Source organism: Odocoileus virginianus, chromosome 16 (genome assembly GCF_023699985.2).
Source record: "Odocoileus virginianus isolate 20LAN1187 ecotype Illinois chromosome 16, Ovbor_1.2, whole genome shotgun sequence".
NCBI classification, from domain to species: domain Eukaryota; kingdom Metazoa; phylum Chordata; class Mammalia; order Artiodactyla; family Cervidae; genus Odocoileus; species Odocoileus virginianus.
Window position 1 is genome coordinate 25960065 of NC_069689.1, and position 6424 is coordinate 25966488.

The 6424-nt window shown below is 40.6% G+C and overlaps 1 pseudogene; it reads left to right on the top strand.

Moving 5' to 3' along the window:
• Positions 1 to 1157: 1157 nt before the first annotated feature.
• On the top strand, positions 1158 to 1243 carry LOC139038876 (U2 spliceosomal RNA; annotated as a pseudogene).
• Positions 1244 to 6424: the final 5181 nt, after the last annotated feature.

Sequence of the window (6424 nt, forward strand, 5' to 3'; positions counted from 1 at the left end):
AACATTCCTTCCAAGGAGCAAGCGTCTTTTAATTTCATGGCTGCAGTCACCATCTGCAGCAATTTTGGAGGCCCCCCCCCAAAAAAAGTCTGTCACTGTTTCCACTCTTTTCCAATCTATTATCATGAAGTGATGGAACCAGATGCCATGATCTTAGTTCTCTGAATGTCAAGTTTTAAGCCAGTTTTTCCACTCTCCTCTTTCACACTCATCAAGAGGCTCTTTAATTCTTCTTCGCTTTCTGCCATAAGTGTGCTGTAATCTGCATATCTGAGGTTATTGATGTTTCTCCTGGTAATCTTGATTCCAACTTGTGCTTCATCCAGCCCAGCGTTTCTCATGATGTACTCTGCTGTAAGTTAAATAAGCAGGGTGACAATATATAGACTTGACATACTCCTTTCCCTATTTGGAACTAGCCTGTTGTTCCATGTCCATTTCTAACTGTTTCTTCTTGACTTGCATACAGATTTCTCAAGAGGAGGTCAGGTGATCTGGTATTCCCATCTCTTGAAGAATTTTCCATAGTTTGTTGTGATCCACACAGTCAAAGGCTTTGGCATAGTCAATAAAGCAGAAGGAGATGTTTTTCTGGAACTCTCTTGCTTTTTCAATGATCCAACTGATGTTGGCAATTGGATCTCTGGTTCCTCTGCCTTTTCTAAAACCAGATTGAACATCTGGAAGTTCACGGTTCACGTATTGCTGAAGCCTGGCTTGGAGAATTTTGAGCATTACTTTGCTAGCATGTGAGATGAATGCAATTATGCAGTAGTTTGAGCATTCTTTGGCATTGCCTTTCTTTGGGATTGGAATGAAAACTGTCCTTTTCCAGTCCTGTGGCCACTGCTGAGTTTTTCAAATTTCCTGGCACATTGAGTGCAGCACTTTCTTTTAGGATTTGATATAACTCAACAGGAATACATCACCTCCACTAGCTTTGTTATAGTGATGCTTCCTAAGGCCCACTTGACTTCACATTCCAAGGTGTCTGGCTCTAGGTGAGTGATCACACCATCATGATTATCTGGGTCATGAACATCTTTCCTGTACAGTTCTTCTGTGTGTTCTTGCCACCTCTTCTTAATATCTTCTGCTTCTGTTAGGTCCATACCATTTCTCTCCTTTTTTGTGCCCATCTATGCATGCAAATTCCCATCGCTTCTCGGCCTTTTGGCTAAGATCAAGTGTAGTATGCATGAAAATTCCCTTGGTATCTCTGATTTTCTTGAAGAGATCTCTAGTCTTTCCCATTCTATTGTTTTCCCCTATTTCTTTGCACTGATCACTGAGGAAGGTTTTCTCATCTCTCCTTGACATTCTTTGGAACTCTGCATTCAAATGGGTATATCTTTCCTTTCCTTCTTTGCCTTTTGCTTCTCTTCCTTTCATAGCTATTTGTAAGGCCTCCTCAGACAACCATTTTGCCTTTTTGCATTTTTTTTCTTAAGGATGCTCTTGCTCCCTGTCTCCTGTATAATGTCATGAACATCTGTCCATAGTACATTAGGCACTCTGGTGATGTCCATGTGTCTTGTGTTGTTGCAAGAGGATGTTTGCTATGACCAGTACATTCTCTTGGCTAATAGAGTTGGCAAAACTCTATTAGCCTTTGCCCTGCTTCATTTTGTACTCCAAGGCCAAATTTGCCTGTTACACCAGGTATTTCTTGATGTCCTCCTTTTGCATTCCAGTCCCCTTTAATGACGGAGAAGGCAATGACACCCCACTCCAGTACTCTTGCCTGGAAAATCCCATGGATGGAGGAGCCTGGTAGGCTGCAGTCCATGGGGTCGCTAAGAGTCGGACACGACTGAGAGACTTCCCTTTCACTTTTCACTTTCATGCATTGGAGAAGGAAATGGCAACCCACTCCAGTATTCTTGCCTGGAGAATCCCAGGGACAGAGGAGCCTAGTGGGCTGCCGTCTATGGGATCGCACAGAGTCGGACACGACTGAAGTGACTTAGCAGTAGCAGCCCCTTTAATGTAATGGACATCTTTTTTGGGTGTTAGTTCTAGAAGGTCTTGTCAGTCTTCATGGAACCATTCAACTTCAGTTTCTTCAGCATTACTGGTCAGGGCATAGACTTAGATTACCGTGATATTGAATGCTTTGCCTTGGAAATGAGCAGAGATCATTCTGTTGTTTTTGAGATTGCATCCAAATACTGCATTTTGGACTCTTTTGTTCACTATGATGGCTACTCCATTGCTTCTAAGGCATTTTTGCCCACAGTAGTAGATATAATGGTCATCTGACTTAAATTCACCCATTCCAGTCCATTTAAGTTTGCTGATTCCTAAAATGTCAATGTTCACTCTTGCTTTAACCACTTCCAATTTGCCTTGATTCATGAACCTAACATTCCAGGTTCCTATGCAATATTGTTCTTTACAGCATCAGACCTCGCTTCTATCACTGGTCACATCCACAACTGTGTGTTGTTTTTGCTTTGGCTCCATCTCTTCATTCTTTCTGGAGTTATTTCTCCACTGATCCCCAGTAGCATATTGGGCACCTACTGACCTGGGGAGTTCATCTTTCAGTGTCCTATCTTATTGTCTTTTCATACTGTTCATGGGATTCTCAAGGCAAGAATACTGAAGTGGTTTGGCATTCCCTTTTCCAGGAGACCACGTTTTGTCAGAACTCTCCACCATGACTTTATTCCTCAGTACGCATTCCTGTAGCTTCTCAGGGCAACACAAATAATCGTCTTCAAATATCGTCCTCTTAGTCAAATAACACCTGACTCCAACCTTCCTCACATCTAAGACATTTCTCCAAGCACAGCTGCTTTCCTGCTCTCCACCAATGTCATAAATCTGGACAGTTGAAATATTAACCTGCGCACAGATCCCTGCCTTTACCACAGGCATTACTTGCCACAACTGGCAATACATGAAATAGGGTTAATCTGTACATTTCAGCCAGTACAGGCCAGGTTTTCTTTGCTTGTATTCATTTGCCTGTTCTCAATATTTTATCTGTGAGGGAATAGCAAATAACTTGGCTATTAATCTAAATGCTTTCTTTCCTAAGGTCTCTAAGAGATATTAATTCATGTACCAAAGAGATATTAATTCATGTTTTTTTGAACATTGTATATACCACAGTAGAATTTTGGAGAAATTTGAAGCATTGAATGAAACTCTTTTTCCAATACAGAAGACTCTCTGCTCTTCTTTACAAGATCAATTTAAAAATTTTAAAGTATATGAATCAGGGTATTCATCATTTGATAATGCATTCCTAAGACAAATTACCCTAAATATTTGCCCAAGAAGGACTAACAGCACAGGGTAATGTTTATTAATTTATGGAATAGATTTGTCTTAAAATCAATGGAAGCATAATGCAATAAAAATAACACTATATAAGTAGTATCTGTTAAGTATTTGGTAGGTGGCAAATGATGAAATAACTGGGCTTCAAAGAATTTAAATGACATGCCCAAAGATTCATTTAAGTCTTATTTCTGCCTTGTATTAAGTCCAGAATTTTACTTCAAGGACTAGGATCTTAACTACTGCTTTATAACATGTAAGATCTGAACTTACAGAACATAGTTCACAATGGAGCTTTGTACAGAACAAACTTTGAACATTTAGGGTCCTTAAAACAACACCAGTGGTATATCAAGGCAGACATTGCTAATTAATTAGTGGTGAAGTCATATTTGCTACTTTTGAGAACAATGTCTGTGATGTTTTTCCATGGATGTGTTTGAAAGTCATTATCATGGAAATTTTTAAAAATTAGAAGTAAAATATATATAATTCTTTATTAGGGTACTCACAATAATATATGACTCATTTAGCACTGTAATTCTGGTAAAAAAAAAAAAAATATATATATACACACACACACACACATATACATATATATTTGCAAGATTCATTGTTAAGAGCTCTCAGAACTGGGGCAAAGGTCCAAACTGAGGTGATAAATTGTTGTTATTCAATCGCTAAGTCAGGTCCAACTCTTTGTGACCCCATGGACTGTAGCACACAGGCTTGCCTGTCCTTCACTGTCTCCTGGAGTTTGCTCAAACTCATGTGCATTGAGTTGATGATGCCAACCAACCATCTCATTCTCTGTTGTCCCTCTTGCCCTCAGTCTTTCCTAGCATAAGGGTCTTTTCCAATGAGTCGACTCTTCGCATCAGGTGGCCAAAGTACTGAGCTCATCTGCGTCAGTAACTCCAAAGAATCAGTTCAGTTCAGTTCACTCAGTCATGTCCAATTCAGCTTCCCTGTCCATCACCAACTCCTGGAGCTTGCTCAAACTCATGTCCAAGTCAGTGATGCCATCCAACCATCTCATCTTCTACTGTACCCTTCTCCTTCTGCCTTCAATCTTTCCCAGCATATAGGTCTTCTCTAAGGAGTCAGTTCTTCGTGTCAGGTGGCCAAAGTATTGGGGCTTCAGCTTCAACATCAGTCCTTCCAAAGAACATTCAGGATGACTTCGTTTAGGATTGACTGGTTTGATCTCCTTGCAGTCCAAGGGACTCTCAAGAGTCTTCTCCAGCACCATGATTCGAAATCATCAGTTCTTTGATGCCCAGCGTTCTTTCTCACATCTATATATGACTACTGGAAAAACCATAGCTTTGACTATACAGACCTTGGTCGGCAAAGCGATGTCTCTATTTTTTAATATAGTGTCCAGGTTTGTCATAATTTTCCTTCCAGGGAGCAAGCGTCTTTTAATTTTGTAGCTGCAGTCACCATCCATAGTGATTTTGGAGCCCAAGAAAGCAAAATGTGCCACTGTTTCCACTTTTTTCCTATCTATTTGCCATGAAGTGATGGGACCAGATGCCATGATCTTAGTTTTTTGAATGTTGAGTTTTAAGCCAGTTTTTTCACTCTCCTCTTTTATCCTCATCAAGAAGTTCTCTAGTTCCTCTTTGCTTTCTGCCATTAGAGTGGTATCATCTGCTTGTCTGAGGTTGTAGATATTTCTCCTAGCAATGTTGATGCCAGCTTGAGCTTCATCCAGTCCAGCATTTCACATGATGTACTCTGCTTCCCTGGTGGCTCCGACGGTAAAGAGTCTGCTGCAGTGCTGGAGACCTGGGTTCAATCCCTGGGTCGGGAAGATCCCCTGGAGAAGGAAATGGCAACTCACTCCAGTATTCTTGCCTGAAAAATTCCATGAACAGAGGAGCCTGGTGGGCTACAGTCCATGGGATCGCAAAGAGTCAGACATGACTGAGCAACTAACTTTACTTTACTCTGCATATAAGTTAAATAAGCAGGGTGGCTATACACAGCATTGACGTACTTCTTTCCCAATTTGGAACCAGTCCATTTTTCTATGTTCAGTTCTAACTGCTGCTTCTTGGCCTGCCTTACAGGTTTCTCAGGAAACAGTTAAGGTGGTCTGGTATTCCCATCTCTTTAAGAATTTTCCACAGCTTGTTGTGATCCACACAAAGGCTTTAATGTAGTCAGTGAAGCAGAAGTGTATTTTTTCTGGAATTCCCTGGTTTTTTCTATGATCCAACAGATGTTGGCGATTTGGTCTCTGGTTCCTCTGCCTTTTCTAAATCCAGCTTGTACATCTGGTAGTTCTCAGTTCACATATTGCTGAAGCCAACCTTGAAGGATTTTGAGTATAACCTTGCCAGCATGTGAAATGACCACAATTGTGCGATAGTTTAAGCATTCTTTGGCATTGTCTTTCTTTGGGATTGGGATGAAAACTGATCTTTTTCCAGTCCTATCTGCCCACAAAGAGAAGATATTTCCTCAGATTCAAGGTCTCAGTTGTTGGCCCCAGCCTAGGGCTATGGCTCTCCCCATATCCTTCTTTCCAACACCATGCATGTCCTCCTCTTCCTTCAAGGTCTAGTTTCCCAAGTCTCTAGAGATAAAAAAGAAACTTCTTCATTCATTTCATATGCATATAACACTTTTTCTGTCGAGCAAGAGTACATAAAGTTGATGATGTTTATTCTCAAGGTGAATATTTCAGAAGGGGGAAGAGTCCAAAAAGTATCATTATGCATCTTCTAGCATTTCTGTATGTGAAAGGTGTTCTGTAACAGTTTATTGATGAAAGTGGGACTAGATATTGTTCCCAGACCATCACACTCCTTCTAGCTCTTTCTTGGTATTTAAAATATTGGGTGAAATTTTTATTTTAAAAAAAAATCAAGGAATCAGATTCTAGACTATATCTTTTTCTAATAATGAATATGAATTGAAAGGCCCACAGGCCAACAGAAAGACCATATATATTGCACGATTCTCCTGGAGGGTGTTGAGGGTGGGGAGGAGAATCAGTAGGAGGTTTGGTTAAAAATATCTGCTTCTTCTGAGGGCTTCTCTGGTGGCTCAGAGGGTAAAGCATCTGCCTGCAATGCAGGAAGTTCCCTGGGTTGGGAAGATCCCCTGGAGAAGGAAATGG